This window comes from Hemiscyllium ocellatum, chromosome 12 (assembly GCF_020745735.1).
Source record: "Hemiscyllium ocellatum isolate sHemOce1 chromosome 12, sHemOce1.pat.X.cur, whole genome shotgun sequence".
Taxonomy (NCBI): Eukaryota; Metazoa; Chordata; class Chondrichthyes; order Orectolobiformes; family Hemiscylliidae; genus Hemiscyllium; species Hemiscyllium ocellatum.
The window spans coordinates 9770656-9788201 of NC_083412.1; the positions used below are offsets into that span (position 1 = coordinate 9770656).

Sequence of the window (17546 nt, forward strand, 5' to 3'; positions counted from 1 at the left end):
ACCAGAACTGTCAGTTCAATGTCCTGTTTCTCTATCTGTACACTCCGTTCATTGTGTTATTTCTCTCACAGTACTCCATGTTCAGTGTGCTGTTTCTCTATCCGTACTGTCCAATAAGTGTGTTCTCTATCCGTTCTCTCAGTTCAGTGTTTTGTTTCTCTATCTGCTCTTACAGTTCAGTGTGTTGTTTCTCTATCTGTGCTCTCATATCAGTGTTTTGTCTTTCTTTCTGTACTCTCAGTTCAATGTGTATTTTCTCTTTCTCCTCAGTTCAGTGGGTTGTTTCTCTTTCTGTGCTCTCAGTTCAGTGTGCTCTTTTTCTAACTGTACTCTTGGTTCAGTCTGCTGTTTCTCTGCCTGTACTGATTGATCAGTGGGTTAATTCTTTATCTGTACACTCAGTTCAGTGTGTGGTTTCTCTATCTGAACTCTCAGTAATCTCTGTTCAGTGTGTTGTTTCTTTGTCTATACTCTCAGTTCAGTGCACAGTTTCTGTATCTGTGCACTCAGTCCATTTTGTTATTTCTCTGTCTGCACAGTTTATTCAGTGTGCTGTTTCCTTTTATGTACTGTCCGATCAGTGTGCTAATACTCTATCTGTACTCTCAGTTCAGTGTGCTCTTTGTTTATCTGTATTCTTTGTTCAGTGTGCTGTTTCTCTCTCTGTACTCTTAGTTCTGTGTTCTGTTTCTTTATCTATACTGTCCATTCAGTGTGCTGTTTTTGTATCTGTACACTAAGTTCATTGTGTTCTTTCTCTATCTGTACTCTCAGTTCAGTGTGCTGTTTCTCTATCTATACTGTCCGAATTGTGTGTTATTTCTCGATCTGTACTCTCAGTTCAGCGTGTTCTACATTTAACAATATTCCCTTTTCAGGGTGCTATTTCTATGTCTGTACGCTCAGTGCATGTCATGTTTCTCTATCTGTACTCTCAGTTCATTATGTAATTTCTCTACCTGTGCTCTCAGTTCAGTGTTTTGTTTCTCAATCTTAACTCGCAGTTCAGTACTTTGTTCCTCTTGCTGTACTCTCAGTTTAGTGCGCTGTTTTTTTTAAATGTACACTCAGTTCAACGTGCTGTTTCTGTAACAGTACACTCACTTCACTGTATTATTTCTCCATCTCTACTCTCAGTTCAGTGTGCTCTTTCTCTATCTCTACTCCCAATTCAGTGTGCTGTTTCTGTATCTGTACGCTAATTTCTTTGTTTTATTTCTCTCTATGTACTCTCACTTCAGTGTGTTGATTCTTTATCTAAACTGTCAGTCCTGTGTGCTATTTCTCTATCTGTACTCACAGTTCAGTGTACTGTTTCTTTATCTGTACAAAACGTTCATTGTTTTATTACTCAATATGTACACTCATTTCAGTGTGCTGTTTCTCCATCTGTACACTCAGTTCAGTGTACTGTTTCTCTATCTCTACTCTCAGTTCAGTGCAATGTTTCTTTTTCTGTACACTCAGTTCATTGTGCTATTTCTCTCACTGTACACTCGGGTCAGTGTTTTGTTTCTCTATCTGAAATCACAGTTTGGTGTGCTGTTCTGTATCCGTACAGTCAGTTCATGTGTTATTTCTCTATCTGTACTTTCTGGTCAGTGTTTTGTTTCTGTATCTGAACTCACAGTTCAATGTTTTGTTTCTCTGTCTGTACTCTCAGTTCAGTGTGTTGTTTCTGTATCTGCACTCTCATTTTAGTGTGCAGTTTCTGTATATGTCCACTAACTTCATTGCATTAATTCTCTATCTGTCCACTCCATTCAGAATGCTATTTCTGTATCTGTACATTTAGTTCATTGTGTTATTTCTTTATGTGAACTCTCAGTTCAGTGTGCTGTTTATTTATCTGCGCTGTCAGTTCAGTGTACTGCTTCTGTATCTGTACACTCAGTTCATTGTATTCTTTCCGTATCTGTACTCTGAGTTCAATGTGCTGGTTTTTTTTATGTGTACTCTCAGTTCAGTGTGCTGTTTCCCTATCTGTACTGTTCGAATTGTGTGTTATTTCGCTCTCTGTACTCTCAGTTCAGTGTGTTGTTAATTTAACTGTACACCCAGTACAGTGTACTCCTTCTGTACTTATACACTCTGGTCATTGTGCTATTTCTGTATCTGTACTCTCTGTTCAGTGTGCTGTTTCTCTATCTGTACTCTCAGTTCAGTGTGCTGTTTCTTCACCTGTCCTCTCCATTCACTGTGTTGTTTCTCTATGTTACCTCACAGTTCAGTGTGCTGTTTCTGTATCTGTACTCTGAGTTCATTGTGATATTTCTCTCTCTGTATTGTCCAGCTGTTGTGTTATTTCTGTGCCTGAAATCTCAGTTTAGTGTGTTCTTTCTTTATCTGTAATTTCAGTTTAGTGTGCTGTTCTTGTGTCTGAACCTTCAGTTCATTTTTGTATTTCACTTTCTGTTCTTTCAGTTCAGGGTATTGTTCCTTTTTCTGTACACTCAGTTCAGTGTATTGATTCTCTATTTGTACTCTCAGATCTGTGTGTTGTTCCTCTCACTGAACTCTCAGTTCAGTGTGTTGTTTCTCTATCTGTACTCTCAGTTCATTATTGTGTTTCTTCTTATATGCACTCACTTCGGTGGGATTTTTCTGTATCTGTACATTCAGTTAGTTTTGTTAATTCTCTATCTGTACTCTCAGTTCACTGTGTTGATTCTGTCTCTGTACTCTCAGTTCAGTGTGCTGTTTCTCTATCTGTACTGTCCAAACAGTGTGTTATTTCTCTATCTGCACTCTCAGTTCAGTCAGTTGTTTCTTTATCTGTACTCTCAATGTGCTGTTTTTCGAGCTATATTGTACATTCGGTGTGTTGTTTCTCTAACTGTCACCACAGTAAATTCTGTTGTTTGTTTATTTGTACTCTCAGTTCAGTGTGCTGTTTCTGTATTGGCCCAATCAGTTCATTATCCTATTTTTCTATCTGCACTCTCAGTTCAGTGTGCTGTTTCTGTATCTGTACACTCAGACCTAATTTGGTTTATTCTTTTTCTCTATCGATACTCACAGTTCAGTGTGCTGTTTCTGTGTTTGTACACGCAGTTCATTGAGTTGTTTCTCTTTCTGTAATCTCAATTCGCTGTGCTGTTTCTCTATCTGTACTCTCAGTTAAGTATGCTGTCTCTCTATCTGTACTCTCAGTTAGTTGTTTTGTTTAACTTTGTGACCTTGTAGTTCTGTGTTGTGTTTCTCTTTCTGTGCTCTCAGTTCAGTGTATTGTTAGTTTATCTGTTCTCTCAACTCAGTGTGTTGTTTCTCTATGTTAACTCTCAGTTCAGTGTGTTGTTACTGTGCCTGTACTCTCAGTTCAGTCTGCTGTTTCTGTGTCTATAAATGCAGTTCATTGTGGTATTTCTTTGTCTCTACCTCATTTCAGTGTGGTCTTCCTCCATCTGTAGTCTCAGGTCAGTGTGTTCTTTCTCGATCTGTATTCTCAGTTCTGTGTGCAGTTTCTCTATCTTTACTGTTCGAATAGTATGCTGTTTCATTATCTGTGCTCTCAGTTCAGTGTTTTGATTCTTTATCTGAACTGACACTTTAGTGTGTTGTTTCTCTCAGTTCTGTGTACTCTTTCTGGATCTGTACGCTCAGTTTATTGTTTTATTTCTCTATCTGTACTCGCAGTTCAGTGTGCTGTTTCTCGATTTGTACTCTCAGTTCACTGTGCTGTTTCTCTATCTGTACTCTGAGTTAGTTGTTTTGTTACTCTATCTGAACTTGTAGTTCAGTGTGGTGTTTCTCTTTCTGTAATTTCAGTTCAGTGTGTTGTTTCTTTATCTGTACTGTTAGTTCAGTGTGATATTTCTGTATCAGTATACTCAGTTCAGTGTGCTGTTTGTCTATCTGCACTATCTGATCAGAATATTATTTCCTTATCTGAATTCTAAGTTCAATGTGTTGGTACTTTGCCTGTACTCCCAGTTCAGTGTGATGTTTCTGTATATGTACACGCAGTTCAGTGTGCTATTCCTCTATGTTCACTGTCTGATCAGAATGTTATTTCTCTATCTGTACTCTCAGTTCAATGTGCTGTTACTGTATCAGTACATTCAGTTCGTTGTTTTATTTCTCTATAAGTACTCTCAGTTCAGTGTACTGTGTCTCTATCTGTACTCTTAGATCTGTGTGCTCTTTCTGTATCTGTGCACACATTTTATTGTCTTATTTCTATATCTGCGCTCTCAGTTCATTGTTTTGTTTCTCTGTCTGAAGTTGCAGTTCAGTGTGTTGTTTGTCTTTCTGTACTCTCATTTCAGTGTACTGATTCTTAATGTGTACTCTCAGTTCAGTGTGTTGTTTCTTTATCTGTACTGTCAGTTCAGTATGCTGTTTCAGAATGTTAAACTTAGTTCATTGTGTTGTTTCTCTATCTACGTTCTCAGTTCACTGTTGTTTCTCCATCTGGAATCAGAGTTCAGTGTGTTGTTTCTCTATCTGTACACTCAGTTCAGTGTGTTTATTTCGCTATCTGTACTCCCAGTTCAATGTGCTGTTTCTGTATCTGTACACTCAATTCATTGAGGTATTTCTCCATCTGTACTCTCAGTTCACTGTTTTGTTTCTCTTAGTGAACTCACTGTTCAGATTGTTCTGTCTTTATCTGTACTGTTAGTTCAAGGTGTGTTTCTCTAACTTTATTGTAAGTTCAGTGTGCTCTTTCTGAATCTGTACAGTCAGTTCACTGTGCTATTTCTCCGTCTGTACTCTAAGTTGTGTGTTGTTCTTCTATCTCTACTCTCAGATCAGTGTGTTTTTTCTCAATCTGTACTTTCAGTTTCAGTGTCTAACAGTTCCTTCTTTTTGCCTTTTCGTTTGACGAAAAGCCTTCAGAAATGTTAAAAGCCGAAAGTAGTACAGATGCGGTAAATCAGAAAGAAAAAGCAAAGTTGGTGGGAAAAGTGCATGAAGAGAAAGGCGAAAGTGGGTAGTGCAGCTGCTGGAGATGAGAGTGGTGGTGGAAAAGCAGAGCAGGTCAGACAGCATCCGAGGAGCAGGAGAATGGATGTTTGGGGCAAAAGCCTTTGTGAGAAGTTGACAAGTTTTGATTGTGTGACAGATCCCGGGTTGCGGTGAGATTTTGTTGATATTTTAGCTGTGGATTTATTTGAGATGATGATAAATGCTGGCTTGTGTGCATGAAAAGGTATAACGAGAAGTATGGAATGAGTAAAAGTCAGTCTTCTTTTACCTTTGAATTGCAATATTTCAGCGGACAATTTGCAAGAAGAATGAAATTTCGAATCAAGAACTATTGGTCGAATTGCACATTAGCTGATGTGTGGAGCAGTGGTTGCGCTTGCGGTGGTGGTATAGTGGTGAGCATAGCTGCCTTCCAAGCAGTTGACCCGGGTTCGATTCCCGGCCATCACATGCTGCGGCTTTTAAACCGCTCAACAGCAAAAAGACCAGTTCCATCTGCACGGAAGCTTGCGTCGGCCACACCAACGGGGCCAAACCTCTGGAGTGCGGCTTCCCACCACTTTGAAATTGAGGAGGGACCCTAGAAGATGAAGGAGTCAGGTCCGTGCCCGTTTCAAATAAACTGGTGTCGTGACAGAAATCCTGAGTATTTCAAGTTTCACTCCTTTCAACATTACTCTCAGATTTTTTTGTGAAATGCAGCCTACTATCAAGTGAAAAGTGGATGGGCAGTCCATTGTTTATGGGCACAGCATTACTTATTATATCAGATCGGTTATTTTATTTTTGAATCGAAATGTACACCAATCGGATTGTGTCGTGCACAGACAGAATCTGTTTGCTGACTTCATTCACCCTGACAGACTCTTGAGTATTTCTGCGGGTTGGTTGCAATTCCCACTTGTGGTCAGTAGTGGTCACTAACTTGCGGAACAATGAAGTTCCCAGATCAGAGAGATGAAGAAAACAGACAATAATTGTTGCCCTTGTGTTGGACGGTGCAGGTCAGAAATAGGAGGAGTGGAGACCAGCTGCTTTTATAATTCCATTAATGAGCAAATGACTCGGTAAAACTCTGAGAGATGATAAAAATGACCACACACTGAGTGAAAGTTTAATCCAAGATGAAGTTGAAAAAAATCACACATTGTTACCTGATGAAGGAGTAGCTATTGCTTCCAAATAAACCTGTTGGACCATAAGCTGGTGTTATGTGGTTTTTAACATTGTCCACTCCAGTCCAACACCGGCTCCTCCACGTCATCATCCAAGATAGTCATCATGGAATTGTTAAGGGAAGGTAGTGTCTGATGAACTTGACTGATTTTCTTTAAAGGATAAAGAATGAAGGATGTGTTTGTCATGTAGACCAACCTGATGGTAAGAAGAATGCTGCATGTGTTTTGAAATATTTCCGTTCCTCAAGGTTCAGAAACTGAACAGAAATCGCTGGAGAATCTGAGCAGTGTTGCACCTTCAGTGGGGAGAAAGCAGAGTTGACATTTTGGGTTTCGTACGTCTCCATCTGATGAAGTTTCGCAATTCTTTGATTTTCCCTCAGGCTTCAGTATTAGTCACCTGTTTGCCTGGTGTATCTATCACTGATGTGGAATTGATGTCGGATATCAAATTCGCAGATGATAAAACGTTAATCATTGGTTTTGGGGAAGCTGTCTGCAGACTGTGGAATGCAATTGCCAGTTTGTTTAAATGGACCATTGAATTATTAGTGAGGGACTGGGGGAGGTACTTATTGTGAAAAGCGTTGAGATGGATCTTTGATTTACTGTTGAGTGGATAGGGGGAATATGGATTTAAAAAGGAAATGAGGGACAATATTTTGACACATCGAGTGCTTGGTGTGTGCAATGAACTGTCAGAGAAAGTGGTGGACGCAGGTACAGTTACAACGTTGAAAAGACACTTGGATAAGTTCACGAACAGGAAGGGTTTAGAGAGATATGACCAAATGCTAGCAAATGGGAAATGTTCAATTGCATGCAGGTGGTTACAGTTGTGTTTGGGGACATGGCCAGCATAAACTGGCTGGACCTAAGGATCTGTTTCCATGCTGTATGACGCTCTGATTCTAAAACTTTGAAAATCAGCCTGGTTTCTCTCCCTCCCAGCTGCGACTCCACCCTCCCCCCTCTTCTACAATGTAACAGAGAAAACTACAAATCTATCAACACAATCGAAGTGCGGATTAATACAGATTTCTCGAGAGATTTCTGCGTCGTGAACTGTTACCTGGAGTTTCCACTTCTCCAGAATTACAGCAGCATCTACTCAGTGTAACAGTTCCTTCTTTTTGCCTTTTCGTTTGACGAAAAGCCTTCAGAAATGTTAAAAGCCGAAAGTAGTACAGATGCGGTAAATCAGAAAGAAAAAGCAAAGTTGGTGGGAAAAGTGCATGAAGAGAAAGGCGAAAGTGGGTAGTGCAGCTGCTGGAGATGAGAGTGGTGGTGGAAAAGCAGAGCAGGTCAGACAGCATCCGAGGAGCAGGAGAATGGATGTTTGGGGCAAAAGCCTTTGTGAGAAGTTGACAAGTTTTGATTGTGTGACAGATCCCGGGTTGCGGTGAGATTTTGTTGATATTTTAGCTGTGGATTTATTTGAGATGATGATAAATGCTGGCTTGTGTGCATGAAAAGGTATAACGAGAAGTATGGAATGAGTAAAAGTCAGTCTTCTTTTACCTTTGAATTGCAATATTTCAGCGGACAATTTGCAAGAAGAATGAAATTTCGAATCAAGAACTATTGGTCGAATTGCACATTAGCTGATGTGTGGAGCAGTGGTTGCGCTTGCGGTGGTGGTATAGTGGTGAGCATAGCTGCCTTCCAAGCAGTTGACCCGGGTTCGATTCCCGGCCATCGCATGCTGTGGCTTTTAAACCGCTCAACAGCAAAAAGACCAGTTCCATCTGCACGGAAGCTTGCGTCGGCCACACCAACGGGGCCAAACCTCTGGAGTGCGGCTTCCCACCACTTTGAAATTGAGGAGGGACCCTAGAAGATGAAGGAGTCAGGTCCGTGCCCGTTTCAAATAAACTGGTGTCATGACAGAAATCCTGAGTATTTCAAGTTTCACTCCTTTCAACATTACTCTCAGATTTTTTTGTGAAATACAGCCTGAAGTGAAAAGTGGATGGGCAGTCCATTGTTTATGGGCACAGCATTACTTATTATATCAGATCGGTTATTTTATTTTTGAATCGAAATGTACACCAATCGGATTGTGTCGTGCACAGACAGAATCTGTTTGCTGACTTCATTCACCCTGACAGACTCTTGAGTATTTCTGCGGGTTGGTTGCAATTCCCACTTGTGGTCAGTAGTGGTCACTAACTTGCGGAACAATGAAGTTCCCAGATCAGAGAGATGAAGAAAACAGACAATAATTGTTGCCCTTGTGTTGGACGGTGCAGGTCAGAAATAGGAGGAGTGGAGACCAGCTGCTTTTATAATTCCATTAATGAGCAAATGACTCGGTAAAACTCTGAGAGATGATAAAAATGACCACACACTGAGTGAAAGTTTAATCCAAGATGAAGTTGAAAAAAATCACACATTGTTACCTGATGAAGGAGTAGCTATTGCTTCCAAATAAACCTGTTGGACCATAAGCTGGTGTTATGTGGTTTTTAACATTGTCCACTCCAGTCCAACACCGGCTCCTCCACGTCATCATCCAAGATAGTCATCATGGAATTGTTAAGGGAAGGTAGTGTCTGATGAACTTGACTGATTTTCTTTAAAGGATAAAGAATGAAGGATGTGTTTGTCATGTAGACCAACCTGATGGTAAGAAGAATGCTGCATGTGTTTTGAAATATTTCCGTTCCTCAAGGTTCAGAAACTGAACAGAAATCGCTGGAGAATCTGAGCAGTGTTGCACCTTCAGTGGGGAGAAAGCAGAGTTGACATTTTGGGTTTCGTACGTCTCCATCTGATGAAGTTTCGCAATTCTTTGATTTTCCCTCAGGCTTCAGTATTAGTCACCTGTTTGCCTGGTGTATCTATCACTGATGTGGAATTGATGTCGGATATCAAATTCGCAGATGATAAAACGTTAATCATTGGTTTTGGGGAAGCTGTCTGCAGACTGTGGAATGCAATTGCCAGTTTGTTTAAATGGACCATTGAATTATTAGTGAGGGACTGGGGGAGGTACTTATTGTGAAAAGCGTTGAGATGGATCTTTGATTTACTGTTGAGTGGATAGGGGGAATATGGATTTAAAAAGGAAATGAGGGACAATATTTTGACACATCGAGTGCTTGGTGTGTGCAATGAACTGTCAGAGAAAGTGGTGGACGCAGGTACAGTTACAACGTTGAAAAGACACTTGGATAAGTTCACGAACAGGAAGGGTTTAGAGAGATATGACCAAATGCTAGCAAATGGGAAATGTTCAATTGCATGCAGGTGGTTACAGTTGTGTTTGGGGACATGGCCAGCATAAACTGGCTGGACCTAAGGATCTGTTTCCATGCTGTATGACGCTCTGATTCTAAAACTTTGAAAATCAGCCTGGTTTCTCTCCCTCCCAGCTGCGACTCCACCCTCCCCCTCTTCTACAATGTAACAGAGAAAACTACAAATCTATCAACAGAATCGAAGTGCGGATTAATACAGATTTCTCGAGAGATTTCTGCGTCGTGAACTGTTACCTGGAGTTTCCACTTCTCCAGAATTACAGCAGCATCTACTCAGTGTAACAGTTCCTTCTTTTTGCCTTTTCGTTTGACGAAAAGCCTTCAGAAATGTTAAAAGCCGAAAGTAGTACAGATGCGGTAAATCAGAAAGAAAAAGCAAAGTTGGTGGGAAAAGTGCATGAAGAGAAAGGCGAAAGTGGGTAGTGCAGCTGCTGGAGATGAGAGTGGTGGTGGAAAAGCAGAGCAGGTCAGACAGCATCCGAGGAGCAGGAGAATGGATGTTTGGGGCAAAAGCCTTTGTGAGAAGTTGACAAGTTTTGATTGTGTGACAGATCCCGGGTTGCGGTGAGATTTTGTTGATATTTTAGCTGTGGATTTATTTGAGATGATGATAAATGCTGGCTTGTGTGCATGAAAAGGTATAACGAGAAGTATGGAATGAGTAAAAGTCAGTCTTCTTTTACCTTTGAATTGCAATATTTCAGCGGACAATTTGCAAGAAGAATGAAATTTCGAATCAAGAACTATTGGTCGAATTGCACATTAGCTGATGTGTGGAGCAGTGGTTGCGCTTGCGGTGGTGGTATAGTGGTGAGAATAGCTGCCTTCCAAGCAGTTGACCCGGGTTCGATTCCCGGCCATCGCATGCAGTGGCTTTTAAACCGCTCAACAGCAAAAAGACCAGTTCCATCTGCACGGAAGCTTGCGTCGGCCACACCAACGGGGCCAAACCTCTGGAGTGCGGCTTCCCACCACTTTGAAATTGAGGAGGGACCCTAGAAGATGAAGGAGTCAGGTCCGTGCCCGTTTCAAATAAACTGGTGTCATGACAGAAATCCTGAGTATTTCAAGTTTCACTCCTTTCAACATTACTCTCAGATTTTTTTGTGAAATGCAGCCTACTATCAAGTGAAAAGTGGATGGGCAGTCCATTGTTTATGGGCACAGCATTACTTATTATATCAGATCGGTTATTTTATTTTTGAATCGAAATGTACACCAATCGGATTGTGTCGTGCACAGACAGAATCTGTTTGCTGACTTCATTCACCCTGACAGACTCTTGAGTATTTCTGCGGGTTGGTTGCAATTCCCACTTGTGGTCAGTAGTGGTCACTAACTTGCGGAACAATGAAGTTCCCAGATCAGAGAGATGAAGTAAACAGACAATAATTGTTGCCCTTGTGTTGGACGGTGCAGGTCAGAAATAGGAGGAGTGGAGACCAGCTGCTTTTATAATTCCATTAATGAGCAAATGACTCGGTAAAACTCTGAGAGATGATAAAAATGACCACACACTGAGTGAAAGTTTAATCCAAGATGAAGTTGAAAAAAATCACACATTGTTACCTGATGAAGGAGTAGCTATTGCTTCCAAATAAACCTGTTGGACCATAAGCTGGTGTTATGTGGTTTTTAACATTGTCCACTCCAGTCCAACACCGGCTCCTCCACGTCATCATCCAAGATAGTCATCATGGAATTGTTAAGGGAAGGTAGTGTCTGATGAACTTGACTGATTTTCTTTAAAGGATAAAGAATGAAGGATGTGTTTGTCATGTAGACCAACCTGATGGTAAGAAGAATGCTGCATGTGTTTTGAAATATTTCCGTTCCTCAAGGTTCAGAAACTGAACAGAAATCGCTGGAGAATCTGAGCAGTGTTGCACCTTCAGTGGGGAGAAAGCAGAGTTGACATTTTGGGTTTCGTACGTCTCCATCTGATGAAGTTTCGCAATTCTTTGATTTTCCCTCAGGCTTCAGTATTAGTCACCTGTTTGCCTGGTGTATCTATCACTGATGTGGAATTGATGTCGGATATCAAATTCGCAGATGATAAAACGTTAATCATTGGTTTTGGGGAAGCTGTCTGCAGACTGTGGAATGCAATTGCCAGTTTGTTTAAATGGACCATTGAATTATTAGTGAGGGACTGGGGGAGGTACTTATTGTGAAAAGCGTTGAGATGGATCTTTGATTTACTGTTGAGTGGATAGGGGGAATATGGATTTAAAAAGGAAATGAGGGACAATATTTTGACACATCGAGTGCTTGGTGTGTGCAATGAACTGTCAGAGAAAGTGGTGGACGCAGGTACAGTTACAACGTTGAAAAGACACTTGGATAAGTTCACGAACAGGAAGGGTTTAGAGAGATATGACCAAATGCTAGCAAATGGGAAATGTTCAATTGCATGCAGGTGGTTACAGTTGTGTTTGGGGACATGGCCAGCATAAACTGGCTGGACCTAAGGATCTGTTTCCATGCTGTATGACGCTCTGATTCTAAAACTTTGAAAATCAGCCTGGTTTCTCTCCCTCCCAGCTGCGACTCCACCCTCCCCCCTCTTCTACAATGTAACAGAGAAAACTACAAATCTATCAACACAATCGAAGTGCGGATTAATACAGATTTCTCGAGAGATTTCTGCGTCGTGAACTGTTACCTGGAGTTTCCACTTCTCCAGAATTACAGCAGCATCTACTCAGTGTAACAGTTCCTTCTTTTTGCCTTTTCGTTTGACGAAAAGCCTTCAGAAATGTTAAAAGCCGAAAGTAGTACAGATGCGGTAAATCAGAAAGAAAAAGCAAAGTTGGTGGGAAAAGTGCATGAAGAGAAAGGCGAAAGTGGGTAGTGCAGCTGCTGGAGATGAGAGTGGTGGTGGAAAAGCAGAGCAGGTCAGACAGCATCCGAGGAGCAGGAGAATGGATGTTTGGGGCAAAAGCCTTTGTGAGAAGTTGACAAGTTTTGATTGTGTGACAGATCCCGGGTTGCGGTGAGATTTTGTTGATATTTTAGCTGTGGATTTATTTGAGATGATGATAAATGCTGGCTTGTGTGCATGAAAAGGTATAACGAGAAGTATGGAATGAGTAAAAGTCAGTCTTCTTTTACCTTTGAATTGCAATATTTCAGCGGACAATTTGCAAGAAGAATGAAATTTCGAATCAAGAACTATTGGTCGAATTGCACATTAGCTGATGTGTGGAGCAGTGGTTGCGCTTGCGGTGGTGGTATAGTGGTGAGCATAGCTGCCTTCCAAGCAGTTGACCCGGGTTCGATTCCCGGCCATCGCATGCTGCGGCTTTTAAACCGCTCAACAGCAAAAAGACCAGTTCCATCTGCACGGAAGCTTGCGTCGGCCACACCAACGGGGCCAAACCTCTGGAGTGCGGCTTCCCACCACTTTGAAATTGAGGAGGGACCCTAGAAGATGAAGGAGTCAGGTCCGTGCCCGTTTCAAATAAACTGGTGTCATGACAGAAATCCTGAGTATTTCAAGTTTCACTCCTTTCAACATTACTCTCAGATTTTTTTGTGAAATACAGCCTACTATCAAGTGAAAAGTGGATGGGCAGTCCATTGTTTATGGGCACAGCATTACTTATTATATCAGATCGGTTATTTTATTTTTGAATCGAAATGTACACCAATCGGATTGTGTCGTGCACAGACAGAATCTGTTTGCTGACTTCATTCACCCTGACAGACTCTTGAGTATTTCTGCGGGTTGGTTGCAATTCCCACTTGTGGTCAGTAGTGGTCACTAACTTGCGGAACAATGAAGTTCCCAGATCAGAGAGATGAAGAAAACAGACAATAATTGTTGCCCTTGTGTTGGACGGTGCAGGTCAGAAATAGGAGGAGTGGAGACCAGCTGCTTTTATAATTCCATTAATGAGCAAATGACTCGGTAAAACTCTGAGAGATGATAAAAATGACCACACACTGAGTGAAAGTTTAATCCAAGATGAAGTTGAAAAAAATCACACATTGTTACCTGATGAAGGAGTAGCTATTGCTTCCAAATAAACCTGTTGGACCATAAGCTGGTGTTATGTGGTTTTTAACATTGTCCACTCCAGTCCAACACCGGCTCCTCCACGTCATCATCCAAGATAGTCATCATGGAATTGTTAAGGGAAGGTAGTGTCTGATGAACTTGACTGATTTTCTTTAAAGGATAAAGAATGAAGGATGTGTTTGTCATGTAGACCAACCTGATGGTAAGAAGAATGCTGCATGTGTTTTGAAATATTTCCGTTCCTCAAGGTTCAGAAACTGAACAGAAATCGCTGGAGAATCTGAGCAGTGTTGCACCTTCAGTGGGGAGAAAGCAGAGTTGACATTTTGGGTTTCGTACGTCTCCATCTGATGAAGTTTCGCAATTCTTTGATTTTCCCTCAGGCTTCAGTATTAGTCACCTGTTTGCCTGGTGTATCTATCACTGATGTGGAATTGATGTCGGATATCAAATTCGCAGATGATAAAACGTTAATCATTGGTTTTGGGGAAGCTGTCTGCAGACTGTGGAATGCAATTGCCAGTTTGTTTAAATGGACCATTGAATTATTAGTGAGGGACTGGGGGAGGTACTTATTGTGAAAAGCGTTGAGATGGATCTTTGATTTACTGTTGAGTGGATAGGGGGAATATGGATTTAAAAAGGAAATGAGGGACAATATTTTGACACATCGAGTGCTTGGTGTGTGCAATGAACTGTCAGAGAAAGTGGTGGACGCAGGTACAGTTACAACGTTGAAAAGACACTTGGATAAGTTCACGAACAGGAAGGGTTTAGAGAGATATGACCAAATGCTAGCAAATGGGAAATGTTCAATTGCATGCAGGTGGTTACAGTTGTGTTTGGGGACATGGCCAGCATAAACTGGCTGGACCTAAGGATCTGTTTCCATGCTGTATGACGCTCTGATTCTAAAACTTTGAAAATCAGCCTGGTTTCTCTCCCTCCCAGCTGCGACTCCACCCTCCCCCCTCTTCTACAATGTAACAGAGAAAACTACAAATCTATCAACAGAATCGAAGTGCGGATTAATACAGATTTCTCGAGAGATTTCTGCGTCGTGAACTGTTACCTGGAGTTTCCACTTCTCCAGAATTACAGCAGCATCTACTCAGTGTAACAGTTCCTTCTTTTTGCCTTTTCGTTTGACGAAAAGCCTTCAGAAATGTTAAAAGCCGAAAGTAGTACAGATGCGGTAAATCAGAAAGACAAAGCAAAGTTGGTGGGAAAAGTGCATGAAGAGAAAGGCGAAAGTGGGTAGTGCAGCTGCTGGAGATGAGAGTGGTGGTGGAAAAGCAGAGCAGGTCAGACAGCATCCGAGGAGCAGGAGAATGGATGTTTGGGGCAAAAGCCTTTGTGAGAAGTTGACAAGTTTTGATTGTGTGACAGATCCCGGGTTGCGGTGAGATTTTGTTGATATTTTAGCTGTGGATTTATTTGAGATGATGATAAATGCTGGCTTGTGTGCATGAAAAGGTATAACGAGAAGTATGGAATGAGTAAAAGTCAGTCTTCTTTTACCTTTGAATTGCAATATTTCAGCGGACAATTTGCAAGAAGAATGAAATTTCGAATCAAGAACTATTGGTCGAATTGCACATTAGCTGATGTGTGGAGCAGTGGTTGCGCTTGCGGTGGTGGTATAGTGGTGAGCATAGCTGCCTTCCAAGCAGTTGACCCGGGTTCGATTCCCGGCCATCGCATGCTGCGGCTTTTAAACCGCTCAACAGCAAAAAGACCAGTTCCATCTGCACGGAAGCTTGCGTCGGCCACACCAACGGGGCCAAACCTCTGGAGTGCGGCTTCCCACCACTTTGAAATTGAGGAGGGACCCTAGAAGATGAAGGAGTCAGGTCCGTGCCCGTTTCAAATAAACTGGTGTCATGACAGAAATCCTGAGTATTTCAAGTTTCACTCCTTTCAACATTACTCTCAGATTTTTTTGTGAAATACAGCCTACTATCAAGTGAAAAGTGGATGGGCAGTCCATTGTTTATGGGCACAGCATTACTTATTATATCAGATCGGTTATTTTATTTTTGAATCGAAATGTACACCAATCGGATTGTGTCGTGCACAGACAGAATCTGTTTGCTGACTTCATTCACCCTGACAGACTCTTGAGTATTTCTGCGGGTTGGTTGCAATTCCCACTTGTGGTCAGTAGTGGTCACTAACTTGCGGAACAATGAAGTTCCCAGATCAGAGAGATGAAGAAAACAGACAATAATTGTTGCCCTTGTGTTGGACGGTGCAGGTCAGAAATAGGAGGAGTGGAGACCAGCTGCTTTTATAATTCCATTAATGAGCAAATGACTCGGTAAAACTCTGAGAGATGATAAAAATGACCACACACTGAGTGAAAGTTTAATCCAAGATGAAGTTGAAAAAAATCACACATTGTTACCTGATGAAGGAGTAGCTATTGCTTCCAAATAAACCTGTTGGACCATAAGCTGGTGTTATGTGGTTTTTAACATTGTCCACTCCAGTCCAACACCGGCTCCTCCACGTCATCATCCAAGATAGTCATCATGGAATTGTTAAGGGAAGGTAGTGTCTGATGAACTTGACTGATTTTCTTTAAAGGATAAAGAATGAAGGATGTGTTTGTCATGTAGACCAACCTGATGGTAAGAAGAATGCTGCATGTGTTTTGAAATATTTCCGTTCCTCAAGGTTCAGAAACTGAACAGAAATCGCTGGAGAATCTGAGCAGTGTTGCACCTTCAGTGGGGAGAAAGCAGAGTTGACATTTTGGGTTTCGTACGTCTCCATCTGATGAAGTTTCGCAATTCTTTGATTTTCCCTCAGGCTTCAGTATTAGTCACCTGTTTGCCTGGTGTATCTATCACTGATGTGGAATTGATGTCGGATATCAAATTCGCAGATGATAAAACGTTAATCATTGGTTTTGGGGAAGCTGTCTGCAGACTGTGGAATGCAATTGCCAGTTTGTTTAAATGGACCATTGAATTATTAGTGAGGGACTGGGGGAGGTACTTATTGTGAAAAGCGTTGAGATGGATCTTTGATTTACTGTTGAGTGGATAGGGGGAATATGGATTTAAAAAGGAAATGAGGGACAATATTTTGACACATCGAGTGCTTGGTGTGTGCAATGAACTGTCAGAGAAAGTGGTGGACGCAGGTACAGTTACAACGTTGAAAAGACACTTGGATAAGTTCACGAACAGGAAGGGTTTAGAGAGATATGACCAAATGCTAGCAAATGGGAAATGTTCAATTGCATGCAGGTGGTTACAGTTGTGTTTGGGGACATGGCCAGCATAAACTGGCTGGACCTAAGGATCTGTTTCCATGCTGTATGACGCTCTGATTCTAAAACTTTGAAAATCAGCCTGGTTTCTCTCCCTCCCAGCTGCGACTCCACCCTCCCCCCTCTTCTACAATGTAACAGAGAAAACTACAAATCTATCAACACAATCGAAGTGCGGATTAATACAGATTTCTCGAGAGATTTCTGCGTCGTGAACTGTTACCTGGAGTTTCCACTTCTCCAGAATTACAGCAGCATCTACTCAGTGTAACAGTTCCTTCTTTTTGCCTTTTCGTTTGACGAAAAGCCTTCAGAAATGTTAAAAGCCGAAAGTAGTACAGATGCGGTAAATCAGAAAGAAAAAGCAAAGTTGGTGGGAAAAGTGCATGAAGAGAAAGGCGAAAGTGGGTAGTGCAGCTGCTGGAGATGAGAGTGGTGGTGGAAAAGCAGAGCAGGTCAGACAGCATCCGAGGAGCAGGAGAATGGATGTTTGGGGCAAAAGCCTTTGTGAGAAGTTGACAAGTTTTGATTGTGTGACAGATCCCGGGTTGCGGTGAGATTTTGTTGATATTTTAGCTGTGGATTTATTTGAGATGATGATAAATGCTGGCTTGTGTGCATGAAAAGGTATAACGAGAAGTATGGAATGAGTAAAAGTCAGTCTTCTTTTACCTTTGAATTGCAATATTTCAGCGGACAATTTGCAAGAAGAATGAAATTTCGAATCAAGAACTATTGGTCGAATTGCACATTAGCTGATGTGTGGAGCAGTGGTTGCGCTTGCGGTGGTGGTATAGTGGTGAGAATAGCTGCCTTCCAAGCAGTTGACCCGGGTTCGATTCCCGGCCATCGCATGCAGTGGCTTTTAA

At 41.6% G+C, this 17546-nt stretch overlaps 6 non-coding genes across 6 annotated transcripts; all 6 read left to right on the forward strand.

The window, feature by feature from the left end:
* The first annotated feature begins 5310 nt into the window (after positions 1-5310).
* trnag-ucc (transfer RNA glycine (anticodon UCC)) lies at positions 5311-5382 on the forward strand. Its single transcript has one exon. It is a non-coding gene; the product is annotated as a tRNA-Gly (tRNA).
* A 2359-nt stretch (positions 5383-7741) lies between these two features.
* Positions 7742-7813, forward strand: trnag-ucc (transfer RNA glycine (anticodon UCC)). Its single transcript has one exon. It is a non-coding gene; the product is annotated as a tRNA-Gly (tRNA).
* A 2353-nt stretch (positions 7814-10166) lies between these two features.
* On the forward strand, positions 10167-10238 carry trnag-ucc (transfer RNA glycine (anticodon UCC)). The gene has a single exon. It is a non-coding gene; the product is annotated as a tRNA-Gly (tRNA).
* Positions 10239-12597: 2359 nt separating this feature from the next.
* trnag-ucc (transfer RNA glycine (anticodon UCC)) lies at positions 12598-12669 on the forward strand. Its single transcript has one exon. It is a non-coding gene; the product is annotated as a tRNA-Gly (tRNA).
* A 2359-nt stretch (positions 12670-15028) lies between these two features.
* Positions 15029-15100, forward strand: trnag-ucc (transfer RNA glycine (anticodon UCC)). Its single transcript has one exon. It is a non-coding gene; the product is annotated as a tRNA-Gly (tRNA).
* Positions 15101-17459: 2359 nt separating this feature from the next.
* On the forward strand, positions 17460-17531 carry trnag-ucc (transfer RNA glycine (anticodon UCC)). Its single transcript has one exon. It is a non-coding gene; the product is annotated as a tRNA-Gly (tRNA).
* The last annotated feature ends 15 nt before the right edge of the window (positions 17532-17546 follow it).